The following is a 19,343-nucleotide window of genomic DNA, read 5'->3' on the forward strand; positions in this document are numbered from 1 at the left end:
ATTACTCAAGGGAAGGGCCTTATCCCGTAGTGGGAGGGCATTTGCCTTGCTCAGTCCCCCAATGGCATCTCCAGGTAGAGCTGGCAGAGAGCCCTGCCTGAAGTCCATGATATACGACACCTTCCTGCGTCCCTTGCATGCAGAAGGGTCCAGGTTCACGAGGACTTGGATCTTAGCTCAGCGGTCGAGCATCTTGCTTTGCAAAAGAACCCACAGGAGAAATACAAAATTCTCCAACAACAGTGGCCACTGTGGGAGTCCCGCAAGCCAGACCTGAGCGCAACAGCAACTAAAAAGCCCCAAATGCTGCAACCGTTCCTCACAGAGGAGTCACTCCATGCCCTTGATCGTTTCGGTTGCCCTTTTGTGAACCATTTCCACTTTTAGGGGTTAGGACTTAGGGGGTGGGAGAAACCACACTGCACATCCTCAGAGGCACTCTCTCCTGATGCACGCTGTTGTAGGGGATGGGGGAAGGTCAGGAATTTGCTGGGACCAAATGGTCTTGGGAACAGACAAGCTTCAGCGCACTCTTCACCTCTAGAGAGGATCTGTGACACCCGCAGGCTTGCATTTACATCAAAACCCCTCTGATACATTTAAAGCACATTCAGAGCCATGCAACTTCCCCCAGAGAATCTGGGAACTGTAGTTTTTTTAAGGGCGCTGAAATTGTAGCTCTGTGCGGGGTAAACGACAGTTTCCAGGATTCTTTGGGGGAAATAATGTGCTCAGAGTGTGCTTTCAATGTATGGTGCGGCCGCAGCCCTTGATCGAAGAGGTCTCCTGTTTAGCAGCATAGACAGTTGCCTTATGCCAAGTCAGATCGACAGTCCCTCAAGCTCAATACTGTCTACACGGACGGGCAGCAGCTCTCTGGGGTTTCAGGCACGGGACATCCTTGGCCCTTCCGGGACATCCTTGGCCCTTCCGTATGCAAAGCCGTTCTTAAAGATGTTTTGTTTCAACATATTTCAAAGGCTGTTTTATATGGTTTCTAGTGTTTTGTTTGCCGCCCCAGGCTCCTAAAGCTAGAACCCTTTCCCTAAAAATAAAGCAAGGTTCCAGTCCTCCTGGTTTAAAGAGGAACAGAGGATGCTGCCTTATAGAGTTAGGCCCTTGGCCCATCTAGTTCAGTATTGTCAACACTGATTGGCAGTGGCTCTGCAACACGTTCTCTGCTACTGAGTGACTCACCACCCCTTCCCCTCTGAAGCCGAAAAGCGGTGGCCTCTTAGATAAAATTCTACTACCATCCGAACTCTGGGAGGGGCATACAACTTTAGGCATTTGCAAGGGCATAGAATCATAGAATAGTAGAGTTGGAAGGGGCCTATGAGGCCATCAGGTCCAACCCCCTGCGCAATGCAGGGATGCAGCATTTTCTTGACTGCTTCCTGGATCCATGATCTCATTCAGCCTTCCCTGGAGAGGGGGGTGACTTCACTGAACGGCGCAGGAAGGGTGCGGGAAAGGACCTTGCAACTGAGGACAAAAGCCTAGCCTTGCCCCAAGACAGATTCGCTCAGTAAGAAGGGAGGCTGCAAAGTCTGCCAACACCCCCCCACCTCCAAGGAAAAGTTGGGAGTGATCTAGGAGATTCCAGTCATTCCCCCCCTCCGACACACTTCTAAGGCCCCCTCCGCACTATACACTCAAAGCGGTATCATCCCCCTTTAAAAAGTCATGGCTTCCCCCAAAGAACCCTGGGAACTGTAGTTTGTGAAGGGTGCTGTTAGGAGACACACACACACCCATTCCTCTCCAAGGCTATAATTCCCAGTGTTCCCTGGGGAAGAAGGATTGCCTGTTAAACCTCTCTGGGAATCGGTGCTCTCGTAGGGAATCCGGGGTCTCCCAGCAGCACCCTCTGTAAACTACAGTTCCCAGGATTCTTTCGGAGGGGGAAGCCCTCACTGCTTAAAGTGGTATGGTAGTGTTTAAAATGTTTAGTGCAGACGGGGCCGCCGACAGAGTGATCTAAGGTTACCTGGAGTGATCTTGTCAGGAACGGACATCATTATTTTTCCTCTGCTGTTTCCCAACCTGACACCATGTGGGTTTGATGGTGGAGAGGGCAGCTAATCCTATTACCGATGCAATGAAATTCAATTCCCCATCTCAGTCGGCAACCTAGGGTCCTTTGAGGTCGTGATAGACATGGAGAAATTGGGGGGGGGGGTTCTGTCCACCCCCCCTTAAAGGTTATGAAGGGGCTGGGTCAGAGCTAAGAGAAGCCCAGGCCTTTTAGCATTCCAGAAGCCCTTTGGGTACTGAAGGTGCTTTTCATGACAATAACATGATTTGGCTGACAATGACGGTAAGGATAATGTTGTTGTTGAATAGGGATTTGACTCTGGAATGAGTCAGCAAAGCAAGGGCGCTCTCTGCTGGGGAAAGGTAAAAATTTGAATGCAAAGGAACTAGAGGTGTGTGAGCAGGTGGGAAGAGAAGGTTGTGTGAATTAATGTGGTGTGATTGGACAAAGGCCGAGACCTGGGTTCAAATCCCTCCTTGGGCGATCTTTGCTCTGTCCCCGTCTTGCAGCTCTGACCTACCTGCCAGGGCTGTTGTGGGGACAAAAAGGAGGGTAACCCCACCTTGTATGCCTTATAAACATGTGGAGCTGAAGCGGATGTAAACAGGATATATATTTATGCAGCTCTGTCAGTAGACATGTTGCTTGCATAGAGCTTCATCAGTAATATAGGTCCCTGAAGGCTCCTCTTTTTCCTTTTTTTTGGTGGAGGATGGAGTTCTACATACCCCTTCTGATCTGCTTCTTTGGGGATATATTTGTTTTTTAATAAAACCAACCTCAAAATATCCAAGTTAGATATAATTCAATATATTCAATGTTAGTCCTATTTACCCATTAATGCCTAATGTAGGTCCATTAATTTCAATAACTTAGATGGATCCAGCCCTTAGTCTCCTTTCGCCGACTGTCGCTGCGGGAGGAAGCGGCAAGGTTTTGGGCCCCACAGGACTCTTTAGACAGGACGAAAGGAGACGTCACTTGCCTTGGAAGTCCGAAATCACATTTGGCTGCACATGGCAGGTGTTACATGAACGACTGAGCAAGGCTTTGGCCTCCCTTTGCTCTGGGGATACAGTGGAAGCCTGGCTACTGTCCAAGCATTCTGTGGCCCTCCAAACCTGGCAGTCAACAGGAGCTAGCCCAGTTAAAATAGAGAACAGGCAGGGAATAGAGTGGGCAGCCAACAAGCTAGCTGCCTGGCCTCGATCTCTGAGACTAACCTCCCACGCAGAGCTCTTTAGATATACTGGATGCTGAGAGCAGGGGTGGTGGTGGGGAATCAATCACTTTGCCTCTTTTGCAAAGCCCCTCACCTCACCAGAACACTGCTAACCTCTCTGAGGACTAGGATCTTCCTTCCTTCCTCCAGCTGATAAGAGAAATTGGAACTGGTCCCACCGTTTCAAAGATCGCTGCCCCGCCGAGGTGTGCAAGCTTGTGCAAAGCACTGAACTGCAGAGCCTTAGCAAAAGCAGGCAGGCCTACTTCACAACAGATCTCCTAACTGAAGGGCTCTGCTGTTTAGGAATATAGGAAGTTTCTTTATGCCAAGACAGACCCTTGGATCTGTGTAGCTCAGTATTGTCTACACTGACTGGCAGCTGCTTCAGGCAGGGATCTCTCTAAACTCTACCTGGATATGCTAGTGGGGATTGAGCCTGGGGCCTTGTGCATGCAAGGCAGACACTCAGTGATGGTGGTGGAAGGCACGTGGAAGATTTAAGTACAGATGTCTGAGAGTGTCAAACACACCCCCAGGGACTCGGGTGCACAGCCCTGCCTTGCAAGCACAGATGACTAGAGAGAGGTTACCAGGGAAGAAATGCCCTCTGCCCATGCCTAGAGTCTCCTCTGAGCCTTGGCATTGCCAACAGAGTCCACAGCTATGACTGGGTGAGCCCTGAGTGGACCACCCCTCCCCTGGGCTCCCTTGACAGATCGGCACCTCTTTGGCAAAAGAAAGAGCAAGCAAGCCTCTGGGTTCCACTGGGCTCTTCGTTGTCCTTTGATGAAGAGTCCCGTGGGCCTGAAAGTCTACAACATCCCTTTTCCGGCAACCGAGGCTCGCCTTTTGTATCCTGACACCTCCACCCATGCCATCGCCTGGCCCAAATTTTCTTGGTCTGAGCCGCTTCCTTACACATAATATTACTGCTACAATTAGTGTTGTAGTTTGGCCCAGGAGATGGCAAAGGTAAGGGAGTCAGGATGGGATCATCATCACATCCCCTCAAGGAGCTCAAGGGGGTCTACACAGTTCTCCATTTTATCCTTACAACAACCCTATGAGATAGGTTAGGCGGAGAGAAAGTGACTGACCCAAGTCCTAGTCAGCTAAGTCCTACTGAGCATTGAAATTAAAAAGCCTAAGTTCGTCCTGTCTGTTAATGTCAGCAGGCCGGTAACAAACCACAGGGATCTCGCAGTTGTGGCACTGTGGAAGCCAAAGCAACATTCAGATGTGCATTTGTGAAAGTGATGCAGGCGTGGGCGATTTGGAGGTTAGGGGTGGGGGAGGCTGTGATGTCCTCCACACCACTTCTGCCAAATGTATAGGGCGTTTTTTAAAAAAAATGTATTTATTTTTTTTTAAAAATGCCTCAATGACACATTCCTTGGCTCGCCTCTTTGCCTCTTCCACATCCTTTCTTACCAGAGGCACAAGAAACGCTTCTCTGATGTGTACCCACGGATTCTCCCACCTTCAAAAGCCTCGGAGCGGAGGGTGGCCTGAGCAGCCGCCTTCCAGCCTCGCCCCTTTCGCCCACAAAAGGTTATTAGACACGGATTCTCTGGCGTCTCTCCCCCACAAATTCAGCAGGGAAAGGAACCAGGCCCCAGTGGGGCATGTGAGGCAGGGCCAGCGCTTGGCACATTCGGACTCTTCACAAAAGAGGCCGTCGCAAATGGTTTTCTGGAACAAAAAAAGAAAACAATCTCTGGGGAAATCCACCTCTTCTCCCCTCTCTGCAAACAGAGCCCCGTTTTTCAGGCCAGGATGGTAAAACGAGATGAACAAAGGTGCCTCTGAGAATGCGCAAAGCACACTCTCTGCAAATGGAGCCCTGTTTTTCAGGCCAGGTTAGTAAAACGAGATGAACAAAGGTGCCTCTGAGAATGCGCAAAGTGCTGTGGTGGTTCTCACACAGGGGGGGGATAAAGGTGGCGCTGGAGGTTGAACCTTGGCCTTGATTGGAAGATGCTGCCTTTTTTTACAAGAAAAACCCAAATGGTTCATTTTAAGGTGCCACAAGGCTCTGCGCTGGTTTTGCGGCAACAGGCAAACCCAGGCACCTCTCCGGAAGGGACGCCTTTGACCCGTAAAGGGGTGTTTGCATCTTTGAAGACGAATGTGCCCTCTTTGATGCGGTTGAGCTCACCCATAGCTCAGTGGGCAGAGCGCCTGCTTTGAATGCAGAAGGTCCCCAGGTTCAATCCCCAAGGGCATCTCCAGGCAGGGATGGGAGAGGGCCCCCCCGGCCTGAAACGCTGCCAGTCAGTGCAGGCAATACTGAGCTAGATAGAGCAATGGTCTGAGCCAGTCTAAGGCATCTCCAGAGCAACCTGGGCCATTTTTGGAAATGGAGGGGAGCAGATGTGGAAACGGATTTGCCAGAGCAGAACGCTCTCTCTCTCTCTCTCTCTCTCTCTCAAAGCGCCAGGGGTGATGGCACGAAGCAGATGAATGGACAAAGGGAGGGAGGGAGGGGGTGGGAGACACGGACTGGAACGGACCCTGCCCGGCTTACGTGGGCAGAATATATTGCCTGGAGTGGGCGGCCAGTGTGTGTGTAAGGGGGATGGGGAGAGAGGGAGGGGCTCACAGGGGGCAGGCAGAACTCCTCTATCTCCCCGCGGGAGGTTTTTTTTGACAATACAAATGGCCAAGTCCTGGAAGATCCCCTTCTGTGTGGAAAACTCTGGCAGTTAGATTCATGCGGACTAGAGTCTCCAGATCTAAGTGTCAAAAAAAAAAAACTAAAACCAAGGGGAAGTGTTTGTGTGTTTGCAGTCTGACAGATTTTAAGACACAGATTTGCCTTCAGTTTCTTTTGGAGGAGATAGATAGATAGATAGATAGATAGATAGATAGATAGATAGATAGATAGATAGATAGATAGATAGATAAGAATGCATGTATGAGAGAGATTATGCTGCTTCTTCCAATTGTTTTAAGAATGTAATGGTTTTAGCCACCTGAGAAATATCCCCCCCTTTAAAAGTCTCTAGTCCTCAGGGAATGGGGAAGAGGGTTAGGGCTATGCTTCAAAAAAGCTAAACAGGCTTTTTTTTAAAAATCATTATTTTAGAACGGTGAGGTTCTGAAGGCAGAGACAGAGGCTTCACATGAGGATATGTTTCCCCCCTTCTTGCTTTCCGTCTCTCCAAACCCCAAAAGGTTTCGGTCACCCAGGAACGGCGCTGTGCCCATGCTCTTAAGGCAGGGGGAGAGAGAGGCAGCAATGATATTGGTGGGAGGATCTCGGTAAGATTGAGCAGGCTACCCCCAGAGTTTGGCTGATACTTTCCCTGCAAAGAATAGAAGATTATTCTTAAGCACTCTCTCAGTAACCCTTTTCTCTAAAAGGGCAAGGCCTGGTTAGGAAAGACCTACTTTTTTTGGGGGGGGGAGAAATATCACCCCTGCTGTGGAATCTGAGAGTAAATTAGGTTTTGATTAATGGTGTCCCCCCCTGCCCTCTGCAATCCTGCAAAAGCCCCACATCCCAAAATAATATGACATTCTTTGGAGTCTCCCCATAATCAGGGGATTATATTTTTCCCAATGGGTGTCATTCCTTGGGGGGGGGTGAAGAGAGATTGAGAGGGAGAGAATGCAAAGCTCCATTTTGCTGCTAGTCCCTGGGACGTCAGGCCACAATCCGATGCCCTTGCACCCTTGCTTCGGAGGAAGCCCCACTGAGCCTGCCTCTCTGGGCCAAGGTGCCTACAAGGATCAGGCTGTCAAATCTCTGGTGCCTTACGAATGCTCGATCCTCTCTGGAGTCAGTCCCATTGGAAAGAAATTGGGTTTGGGGGGGCGGCAGGAATAGCCCAGGAGACAGCAGACTGAGGACTCAAGGGGTTAGGAATGTTGTGGCCAAAATAATTGACTTGGATTTGTGTTGTCGCCCGTCTCCAAACAGGCTCCAGCGATGATATGGAAAATGTCAAAGCTCCTGAAACATAATCTACCCAAGAGGGGATTTTCCATGCCATTGAATGCCCTGTGACATTTGGGATCTTTGTCTGCTGGATTTCAGGAAGACTGTCACGCGTCCTTCCCTGGCACATCACAAGGACCCCCCCAAATTTACATTCCATGGTGTGGGGGGGAACTGCCATCATGTCGCTGGAGTTCGTGCCTGGTTGGACTCAGAAGAATTAACTCCTGAACAGAGACTCACACAGAACCAGGCACCGATGGAAGGTTGTTATTTTTTGGAAAACCAAAGAGGAAGAAATTTGAAAGGGACTTACCGAAACTGCCCAATGCCTGTTCCACGGAATCGTTCCCGAAAGACAAAAAACAAAAATCCACACGAAATTTCTCCCCCGGAGAAAATTGTATCCCTCGCTCCAGACGCTTTTCACGTGCAGGGAAATCCTTCAAGGGAGCGGAGCCTCTCTCTAGACGTGGCAGGAAAACAAGGCAATCTCGTCCCCCCCCTCTCTCCCCACACAGATCCTTGGAGGGGGTGAGTGTGGGAACAAAAAAGAGAGGAAAAATAGGATTAATCCTTCTCCAGAGGCGTCGGCCGCCTTGCCTGTCGTGTTCGCCAAAGGCTCTCTCACTGCCAGCCCTGTGGGTTTTCTAATGTTTGGGAGGTGCGCGAAAAGTTTTTTTTTTTTAATCCCACATGCACACACAAGGCTCACAGTCACATTATGCTGGGTGGGGCTTGGGAGAGGGAGGAGGTCAGAGATGATGATGATGATGAAGAAAAGAAAAAAAATGAGCTCAGAGAAGAGATGGGAGGGGACGGGGGGGGGAAACAGCCCAGGGAGCCTGCAGACTCAGCAGTGGGATTTGCACGGTGACGCAACGCATCGCCCGCACACTTGAACAGCGCCATCTCTCTCTCTTTCAAGGTGGCACTGTGCCAGCTGCCTGTCACCGGGAACAGACTGTGGTAGCTCCTGGACGCAGGACACACGAGGGTGCATTTGACTCTCTTCCCTCCAACCTCAAGTCTCTCAAGGCCCCTTCCTGACCAACCTGGGTGGCTTCGAAAGAGGATTAGTTGCATGCAAGGAGGAGGAGAAGGCTACTAGCCACGATGGCTATGGCTCTCCCCCTGACTTTGGAGGCGGCATGCCTCTGAATGCCAGCTGCTTGGGGGGTCACCAGCAGGGAGAGTTGCTGCCTGCTCAGGGGGGCTTCCCGTTGGGGCACCTGGTTGGCCACTGTGAGACGAGGGCGCTGGGCTCAATGGGCCTTTGCTCTGATCCTGCACGGCTCTTCTTAACCATGATAGCGGAGCATGGAACCTCCACGCCCAGAGGGAGTCTATCGCCGAACGCCAGTTGCTGGGGATCGCAAGTGGGGAAAGTCGCCGTGGCGCTCCGGTCCTCCTCGAGGGCTTCCCATTCCAGCACCTGGTTGGCCACTGTGAGAAGGATGGACTAGATGGGCTCCCTTTGGCCTGATGCCGCTGCCGCAGCGCTCTTCTGATGCGCCAATACGATTGCACAGGTTCCAGCGAGCACTGGCTGTGCTGCCCAGATCGTGGCATCATCTGCTCGACAAAGCCACCGTTCTTCCCATTTTACAGGCCGGAGTGACTGAAGGACGATCTCGCTGAAGGCCAAGCAGTGCCTTTGCAGTAGCGGTCCCTGACCCTGGGTCTCACGCCCTTTCCTCTGTGCGGTTGCGTTGTCAGCAGGAAAGCATGTAGAGCATTGGAACTCGTTGCCAAAAGGGAAGGGCTGTAGCTCAGTGGCAGAGCATCTGTCTGGCTTGCAGAAGGTCCCAGATTCGATACCTGGCATCTCCAGGTTAGGCTGGGAATGCAGACAGTATTAAGCCAGATGGACCCAAGGCCTGACTCAGCCTAAACCAGCTTCCTATTTAAACTGGTCCTTTATTTAGAGCCATGAGGACTAGAAGCTTACTTTATTTTGAAGGGAAGGACCGTAGCTCAGCGGCAGAGCCTCTGCTTTGCATGCAAAAGGCCCCAGGTTCAGTCCTCCAACATATCCAAGCAGGGAGAGATCTACCAGGTGGACTTCCTTTATGAAATCTCTCTATTGGGGTGGGGAGGGGGGAAAGAAACCAAATGAAATATTCAAGCCTTCCTGATGATGGACAACATAGTCTTGCTCTTTGAATTAGACAGCAGATGTTTAGTTGTTGGTGGAAACTGCAGGGAAGTAGATTTCGGTGAAACATTAGGGCTAGCAGTAAGAGGTGGTTGGCTGTGGCAGGAGGCTGCCTTGGAAGGTGGTGAACCCCCACGTCGCTAGGGGTCCCTTGGGTTTAATGTGTGTGTGTGCTGGGGGCAAGCTCACACGAAAACAAATAAAATGCCATTGCAAAAAGCAAACATGCCGTTGCCTGATCCGAGGTCAAGGACTGTGTCCAACATAGCAAATAAGGAAATAAACTCGTCTTTAAAGATGCACAGCCGGGATTATATATAAAAGATCAACTAAAATAAACAGTAAATCCAGCAGGTGCAAACAGAGGCCAAACAGGAGAGGGCCCTCTGACCATGGGCAGAGGGCCCTTGCACAAGAGGGAGTCAGGTTCACCTTAAAGCCGGTCGGGTTTCTTGATCGCATAAGGCCAAGGCGCCCGGGGACGAAGGAGAGTCCCGAGACCTGCCCTTTTAAAGATTTTTATAGCCCTGCCAGCAGCAAGGCAGACAGAAAGCCAACAGGTACAGCTTTCCCCCCCTGTTTACTCTGCCGAGCCTTCCTCCCCTTCCCCAGTGCTGAGGGAACTCTGCTGATGTTTGAAAGCCCTGCCCCTGTTGCCGGGTGAATCAGTGTCAAACTGGAGATGGCAAGGGCGTTGCGTTTTGCCAGCTGAGTCACCGGACCTCAAGGACGTAGCAGAAAACAGAATGACAAGGAAGGGGGAGGGAATGGTAAAGAGGGTGGGAGGGGAGACCCAGGACCCCTCCATCCCTAGGAGTAGCTCGGGCAGGGCACCTCCTTTGCATGCACAAGGCCCCAAGTTCAACCCCTAGCAGCATCTCCGGGTAGGGCTGGGACAGACTCCCTGCCGGACATCACGGAAGAGCCACTGCCAATCAGCCCAGACAATACTGAGCTAGATGGACTCAACTGTCTGACTCAGAATAAGTCACCTTCCTATGTTCCCATTTAAATTCAGAATGATGAGGACTAGACACTTGATTTATTTTAAAGGGAAAGATCGGGGCTCAGTGGTAGAGCATCCACTTTGCGTGCAAAAAGGTCCCAGGTTCAACCCCTGGCATTTCCAGGTAGGGCTGGGAATGTTCCCCTGCCTGAAATGTTTAGAGACTTACTGCCAGTCAGTGCTGACAATATGGAGCTATATGCACTTAAGAGTCTGACTTAGTATAGGTGCTGGGCTTAGGCCCTAAAGCCCTCCCCTCTTACCTACAAACGCCTGGCTGTGGGTTATTCAGCAGTGAGTGAAAGTCCCTGCATGCTCAGAGGCACTCTTGTCTCAATTTCCGCACACTGGAAAATCAGTTGAACCACAAGGCCAATTAATTTTAGGGATGGGCCCCGTGATGATGGCGAGAGAATGACAGAAAGATAAACCCATGCAAAATGAGAAAGGTAGGTGCGTCCAAGCTGTCCCACACACGGGCAAAAGGGGCGCATTTATTTTGCAATAAATGCCACGCTCTCTGCCACACACCATTTATTTATTTAACAAGATTTATTTACTGCTTAATGAAAAAGAAAATCTCCCTAAGGGTTTTACGTAAAATAGTTTATAACGCTGTGGCTGACACTCTTGCCCCCACTCCTTCCCAAGCTGGGCTCCTTAAATGCTGAAATTCAACAGGCGATGTCACTCCCCTCTCCAAGTGCACAAGCCCTGCTATATTTCTGCCTGCTGTGCATGAAAGTCCTCTCAGGGGAAGAAAAAAAAGTGGCATTGTGAAACCTTGAGTGGGCAGATTTGCTAGCTAAAAGCCGTAGCCAATTAGTCAGCAAAAAGGTATTTTGCTTCTGGTATGTTACCGTCGCAGAGAAATCTTAAATAGGACTATGAAGGATGGTTTGCCAGTGGAGAGCAGAGCCAGAGACAACAGTGGACAGAACAATAAATGCCAACTGCAGCTGCAAACTGTATAATGACCTTTGCACCATCCAGGCGAGCGAAAGGCATGATCAGAGTTCAAGGACACACATGCCAGCCAGGGAAAAAGCACTCAAGGGACAGGGGAGGGCAAAGCAGGGCTGATGAGGGGTGTGGGCTGGGAAAAGGAGACGAGGCCTGGGGAATTGCATAGGTTCTTGCCGGGCTGATGCATTCACAATGCAATCTGATGCGTGTCTACACAGGAAAAAGTGGCTCTGAACATTGCCCTCCGGTAAACGGGTGTCAGGGTTAGGACTGCGGCCTGAGCGTGCACACAGGGGACAGAGCAGATGGCACCCCAGGATCTGGCGTTTCCAGATAGACTGCCTCTAAATGTGGAGGTTCCACACAGCCATCCCGACGAGCCGCCACCGGCATGGCTCAAAGGCATCTCCTTCGAAAGACCGGCCGTGTCAAGCGGCTGTCGACAGATCCGGTGGCCGAGCATCAGCGGTCAAAGGCGACTGCTTTTTGGCTCAAAAATCCCTCTTCAGCTGATCGGTCAGTGGCCGGGACACCCTTTCCCCCCTCTGCCTGCGGGGCCACATGACAATTTGTCAGCCCAAGAGGCTCTGCTTTTCTCCACCTCCTGGTTCTTGACGTAGGTGAAGCCTGTGGATATATTTATCGCTTCCTCTCTTAGTGTATGCGTGTGTGAACACTTCATTGCCAGTAAAGATGCAGATTATGGGAGTGAACTGCGTGCACATTACACAAATAGATGTGTGTGTAAGAAAGCGAGGGGGCAGGAGTGGAGTAATCACAGTGTGGCAACTGAAGCATGCAAGCATGACCTTCCCCTCTCCCCCCCGTCCATCCACATCCCCTGAGTCACCTTCCCGACAGTCAAGCTGCATGATGCGCCGCCCTAGTGTGGCTCACCCTTTGTTTCCCAGCCAAGGAAGATCATGGGCCTTAAAAAAAAAACAGGCAGACAATCAACAGGCAAAGCGTCCCTTCTTGCCACTGCACTCTACAGGCCACCCCAAGCTCTTCCTAGCACACGATTAAAAACTGCATCGCTATGACATCGCTTATTTATTTTAGGCCACGCAGCGCAAGGGCGATGCTCAGGGTCCTCTCGTCCAACCCCACCAACCCGCTGCTGATGCTTTATCCTCACAACCAACACTGGGCTGAGAGACAGCGACTGATCGCCCCACGGTCGCCCAGTGACCTTCACAGCTGAGTTGGGAATTGGAAGTGGCGTCTCTCTGCACTCCCGCCCCCTTGCCTGACACTCTCGCCACTAGGAAAATGCCCATGTGCTGACCTGATCTATTTTTGAGCACAAGAATATAGAACAGCAACATTCCACACTCTGTCTCTATTACCCAGTGAGCACCCCAAAAGCTGTCATTTTGCACCTGGTGCAGGATGTGCCCTTTTAATGTCGTTGCAGGATGATCACTTTTAGCGAATAAAGTTCTTTTATCTTTTGATGTGCTTTAAATTTGGTATTGTGTGCTTTTTTACAGCAAGTGGCGAATAAATACGATAAGTAAATAAAATTTTTAAAATGCACAATTGGCCCCAAGTTGTCCATGCGCCTGGACGATTAGCATGGATTGTGATATGCACATCCCTGCTCCTGGATGACTTGAGCATGCGTGAGCAATATGTACGCCCATGCACCTGCAGGACTGAGCATGCCTGTCTAACATGCGCAGCCATTCATGCATGTGCATCATGTGTGGCCCATGTGCTTGGAGGACTGAGCATGCATGCACAGGGCAACGTGTATGCTTCTTCCTCCTCCTGGTGAAAAAGTGTTCCTGCTGTGAGCATACCCTCATCCTCCCAAGCTCTCATTCCCTCTCCATCCCCCTCAGTCTAGCCCCAACCTTGGTCCTTGTTCTCTCACACAGGCTCAGCTAATGCCCAGCCTCAAGCCTGACCCATAGTACCCCCAGCAATTCCTATCTCGGGCTCTCCCACACACTGTCTCTCTCTCAGTCTCAGGTAGGAATGTCTCCAGCTCGCTCCGAGGTCTCCCACACGCCACTTTGCTCAAATGCCTCTCAGCACACCACACCCTGCATCAAAACTCCAGCTATTCCTGGGCCACGCATCTCCCACGCATGGGCTCAGAGCAACAGGGACAGCCTCTCGGCTCCTCTGGGAAAGGAGCATGGGAAATGACGGGGGCCCTCCCGGACAGGGTCTGCTTGGACTCAGATTTTTCCTGGGCCTGCCTTTGCTCCTCCTGCCCTTTGCTCTCTCTACAAACATTCTTGTTTGGTAAGAATTCTGCCTGGAGAAGGAGGTGGGGTGGGTGGGCAGGGGCCTCCCCACCCATTCACTGGCCTTGGGTGCAAAGGCCGTCTTTGGCTCGTGTTAACTGAATGACCCAATTTCAGACACATAGACACCCTGGTGGCAAGCTTTAAGGTGTGTGTGGGGTGCTATCCTAAGGATCTTTTTCTGGAACCCGAAGTGTCCCCCCCCCGTCCCTGGGGCTGGCAAAAAGGGAACCCCTTGAGACCATCCATCTCGGCCCCCTTTTCGGCCTCGACTTCAGCAAGTCGAGCGATTCAAGCTTTCTGAGTCGGTTACCAGTGAGGAAAAGCAGACCGCGTATCTTGTAGATAAAACTCTGCGGGCGGTATTCAGTGTTAGCCCTACTCAGAGTACACCCGTTGAAATGAACAGACATTTCTCCCTTAGAATCGTTCATTTCAATGGGTCTGAAGACAACACAGTGGAAGGGACCTCTGGAGGAGCCTTCAGAGATTTACTGGCTGATGGTTTTTCCCCTAGAAGGCCCCACCTGAACACCAAACATAGGAACAAATGGTGCACTCTGTACATGATCCAAGGGACTCTTGTTACATTTCCCCCCTTCAAAGATAGCAGGTCATTTATTTACTTAGGGGAATTCACACATTGACACAAGGGTCCTCAGGGCAATTTACATAAGCGATCCGTTTGTGTGTGTTTAGCTTGACTTCAGTTTGGCAGAGGGCCTTACTGAATTCTCCCTACCCTGGATCTCGTTGTTCCTGGAACGTGTGCGGTACGCGGTTAAGAAAAACGTGAGCGCCTCTGAGCGTGTGCAGAGCGCCTTTCCATTATGATGATGAGTCAATTATCATTATTTTTTTTGTTGATTTACTTGTAGCTGTGCCGGGCTGATGTGTCCTTGAACTCTTTGTCATGCCTCTCAGATGGAGTGCAGGGGTTGTGAGTATGTGGAAACTACCCTCCTGTATAAAGGGAGAGGGAACCTGCATTTGTAGCTCTACCCACTTTGGCCCACGGAAGGCTGCCCAGAAAGGAATGTGGCCCCTGGGCAGGAAAAAGGTTCCCGCAGCCTTGCTATCACTTGAGAAATCCCTGTCTGGTTTTCCCCAATGCACCATGAAACCCCGCAGCCGGCGATGCCGTGTGCCAGGGTTTCTAGACTCGCGGCAGATGGTACCGTCTGTCTAGCTCTTCCTGTTTGGCCTGGTATGATCAGGAACGGCAGATGCTACTGGCTCTTCCTTGGCAGAGCTTTCTTTCCCCAAACCAGCAAGGAATTGAAACACCCAGAGACACTGAAGGGTTACAAGTCCTTCCTCTGCCCCGGAATAATCTCAGCTCCAATCCCTGCTCCAGTGAGGACTAGAAAAAACACAAGATCCGGCCAGCCACTTTAATCTAGACTGCCACGGCGGTTTGTGCTGATTGCAGCCAACGAGATCTGCTTTGCAAGACCTGAGTCGCTAGCACAAGCCTGAAGATGTTTGGCAAGAGAAGAACATCACCATGGATCTCTACGGCTAACTCAAAACTAATGAACTCTACAAAGAACCTGGCCCACTTTACAAGTTAAGTTTGGATGCATCTTAGTCTGGTGTCTCAGCTTTGACCATTCTTCCTTGGGTGTCCCTGCTAGGAGTCTAGCCTCTTGGTCTAGACTCCTGACGGCACTGCTCTCTGCTTCTTCAACACACTCAAACCCCCTCACCACGTTAAGGTGTGCATCCTAAAGGGGGGTCAGAGGCAATATGGCTCCTGAATACCAGTTGCTGGAAACCGCAGGAGGGGAGAGCGCTCTTGCCCTCTCGTCCTGCCTGTGGGCTTCCCGTAATGGGCATCTGGTTGGCCACAGTGAGGACAGGATGCTGGACTAGGTGGGCCTCCTTGGGCCTGATCCAAGCAGGGTTCTTCTTAGTGCAACTAATAATTTTAATTTTTACGCTGTTATTAACTGGAAGGGGTTTTTTAGATTAATCATTGATTGTGGTACTTTTATATTGTATTTTATTGTGTACTGTACGTCGCCTAGAGTGGCCGTTAATTCGGCCAGATAGGCGACTCATAAATAAAATATTATTATTATTATTATTATTATTATTGTTATTAAGATGAGCTTTGCAAGACCTCAGCTGAATGCCTAGACAAGATTTTTTTTTAATGATTAGCGATTCATAGCTGGCAAACCTGAGGAAACTCATTAAGACATTAGCTCCTTTGCTATTATTTTTTTACACAAAATATGAGCTTTGCAAGACCTAAGCTGAATGCATCTACAATATTTTTTTTAAAAAATGTGAGTATTTTAAAGATTTTAAACCAAAACAGGTTGGTCTTTTGTCTCTGGCTCCACCCATCATCAGCTGTGCATCCATCTACTGCCAGCATGCAGCCCCTCACAGATTACTGCAAAGGGAATGTAGCCCTCAAAATGTTGTCCATCTCTGCATGGGGTATAGGATTGCAGTCTTCATGCCTTTTTTTTTTTTTTAAAGCTTTGCATGAACTGGGCTGCTGCCGCCTTTGCAAGAGCTGAGTTGCCAAATGTTTCCAATATCCAGAGAGCGAGAAGGACTGCAGATGAACTGCTGCCAGCCTCACACAGACTTCTCTTAACCAACGCCCCAGGGAAGTTAGGAGCAAACATTAAACCACCTGACCTAACTTGTTTGCTTCTTGAGCAGGGCTTGTGGGTGTGTGTGTGTGCATGGAAACGCAGCCAGGGTGGGGAGTCCAAAGTATTTAAAATCTCCCTCTGCTGGGACTTGGCTCCTGGTTTTAAGGCAGGGGAGGCTGAACATGATGAGACAGACGTACAACATTCACACACCCTCTGACTCTCTGTGGAATTGGAAGGAAAGATTTCAGGATGCAGGATGAGCACAAGGTGAATAACTAAGATGGGATGGCATCGCTTTGAGTCAGCTGTCCTAGTGGGCATCGCTCCACCCCCGAAAGGTGTGGCCCCAGCAGCAGTGCCCTGCCGTGATTGCCACGCAAGAACCGCCGGGGCAGACTCATGGCCTCGGTATTCCCACGCCAGGGCAAGGCCCGGCAGTGTCCTACTTGGATCCAGGCCAAGAATGTAAAATCTTTCTCTCTCACACACAGAGCGCATGCCTGAACCCAGCTTTTTATGAGTCTGCATATGTGTGGATGTTGTCTTAATTTTCCCCAGATGGCACAGAAGAACGAACACACACACACACACACACACACACAAACACACAGAGCTTAACTGGCAACATGCCCAAATTCAATTGAGAAGGCTCTGTTAGAAAAACCTCCACCCCATCTCCTCTCTTGTCCCTCGTGTCGAATTTTAGATTGTAAGCTCCTTGCGGTCTGGGACCTGATCTCTAAGAGACTGTAACCTGCCAGATAGTGTGCAACAGTATTATTATTATTGTTGTTGTTAATGGTAATACTAATAGATAACTAAGGCTGTGCGCACACCATACCTTTCAAGCACATTCCCACGCCCTGTCCCACCCCCCAAAAAAACTGTACAGGAAACTATAGTTTGTTACGGGTGCTTGGATCTGCGGCCCTGCAAGGTGTATAGTACAGTTCCGAGGAGTCTTTGGGATGGACAGGGCTGCGAAATGTGCTTTTACAGCGCTTTAAAGGTACGGCGTGTACGTAGCCTGAGAAAGACACTCGCATGCCTAGCCCCTGACGCTGGGGGCATGGGATGCTCTGTTTGCTCATTGCAGGGGTGGCAATTTAGCTCAGGCTCGGGGCCAAATGTGGCCTTCCAGGCCTCTCTTCCTGGCCTTTCGAATGCTCCCAGGTCGCACCCCCTTCGCTGGCCTTGCTTCCCACCTTGAGTGTTCTTGCCTGGCTGAAATGCCCCCTTGACCTCTAAGCATGCCTCTTGCTTTTCCGGCTCATATTTAGAATTCCTGTTTTGTGTGTGTGTGTGTGTGTCTGGGGGGGATGAAGCAGTGAATGGCCCCCTGCTCCCTTCCTTAAAGCACCAGCCTTGCCTCGCTTTAGGCAAACTATTAAAAGAAAAGGTTTTGTTTTCCCCCTTGGCTTTTCAGATGGGAGTTCAAATTCCATCCCCGTTTTCTTGTTTCAAATAACGGCCGTCTTTTGTTGTTCTCCCTTGATTGGCGTCCCCATTTTCAAGGACTGCATATCTTTGGGGGCAGAAAGGCGATTGAGACGTAACTTTTTGCAAAATAATAAACACAGGAAGTCTTGCATTCTTCTAGATTTGTCCCAACCCTTCAGGGGTTCCCCCCTTCTCCATAAAGGTCTGCATCCACAGGAGACCCTGCGGCGGTCCCAGACCCCTCTCCAGGAATCCACCAGGCCTCCATCCAGAATTAGGCCAAAGGGGGCCCATCAAGTCCAGAATCCTGTTCTCACAGTGGCCAACCGGATGCCTCTTATGAGGCACACTGCTTCCGGCAGTGGACACAGAAGGCAGGCAACATCGTGGCTAGCAGCCAGAAAACAAACGGCATCTTCAGGTGGGCTTGGGACTGTCCCCCCCGCACCCGACCGAAACCCTGGAGAAGCACCGCCACTCAGGCTTGACACCACTGAGAGAAAAGAGACCAACGGTGTGACTTCATATAAGGTGGTATTCTGTGCACCTGTTTGGAATGCCATGGCAGAACATCTGCGCAAGGCCCCAGGCCCAATCCCTGCCGTCTCTGGGTCGGGCTGGGAAAGATTCCTGATCTGTAACTTTGGACGGATGCAACACTGCAACTCGGTGGACCGTCGGTCTGACTTAGTACAAGGCATCTCCTGCTGAAATCAGCCCTTTATTCAGAATCATGAGGACTGGCATCTTAGTTTATGTTTAGGGGAAGGACTGTAGTGGAGTGGTAGACCCCCTGGCTTAGAAGGCCCCAGGTTCAATCCACAGGATCTCTGGTGTACGGCTGGCTGAGATCCCCTCTGTCTGAAATCCTGGAGAGTCTGGCAGTCTGCGCAGCCAATCCCGAACTGGATGGCTTGTAGTAGGTCTAAATGCCGCAACTTGCACACAGGTACCTTGGTGTCCTTTTGGAACCAGCGGGGCTTACCTCTGAGTAAATGTGCAAAGGATCGGGCTCCAGCAGAACCCGGCTGGGCGTTTGTTTATTTCAATAGTGAGAGACGGCACTGGCGTCAAAACACAGCAAGGCGGTTTGCAACATACCAATTGACAATATCATACAAATAAATAAATAGATACTGGTTGGTAAAAGGAAAGCCACATTTCAAAGGCCTGTCTAAACCACCCCATTGTTAGGAGATATCTACAAGAAGGCAGCGATGATTCCTGCCAAGCTTCTACTGGCAGGGAGTTCCGCCGGCGCAGGGCCTGCCACGTCCGAGGCTCGGCCCTTAGGAAAGGCCAGAAGTGTGCCGCATCTGAGGATCTCAAGGTGGGGCATAAAAGGTAGGGTTGCAGACTCAGTAACTTTAAACATGAGAGTGTGCAGTTGCACCTTGATTTAGGATGAGTGGGCGTCAGCGCATGAGGCCTCTCCTTCCCATAACATTTCTGGCAATGAGTTGCTTTGCAGCCTGCCTGTCTGCACTCCTCTCCCCCCACCATGCCCCACGCCTCGGCATCCTGTCCCCTGTATCTTTCCCATGACTGGAGACATCACAATCTTTCCCTCCCACCCCCCTGTTCTCCAAATTAATGGCCCTCATTATCTCAGTTTCAATTAGAAAAGCAGGAAAAGATTCCTGAAAGCACCCGTCAGCGTCAACACTGGGCCCAAGAATAGCAACCGGGCG

At 50.6% G+C, this 19,343-nt stretch overlaps 1 protein-coding gene across 1 annotated transcript in view; it reads right to left on the reverse strand.

Annotated features, from left to right (window-relative positions):
• MIDN (midnolin) overlaps positions 1 to 7,885 on the reverse strand; it is a 43,538-nt gene extending 35,653 nt beyond the window's left edge. Inside the window, exon 1 of the mRNA XM_061601095.1 lies at positions 7,523 to 7,885. The gene's annotated coding sequence lies outside the window, so the exon portion shown is untranslated. The remainder of the gene's footprint in view (positions 1 to 7,522) is intronic.
• Positions 7,886 to 19,343: the final 11,458 nt, after the last annotated feature.

This window comes from Rhineura floridana, chromosome 18 (assembly GCF_030035675.1).
Source record: "Rhineura floridana isolate rRhiFlo1 chromosome 18, rRhiFlo1.hap2, whole genome shotgun sequence".
Taxonomy (NCBI): Eukaryota; Metazoa; Chordata; class Lepidosauria; order Squamata; family Rhineuridae; genus Rhineura; species Rhineura floridana.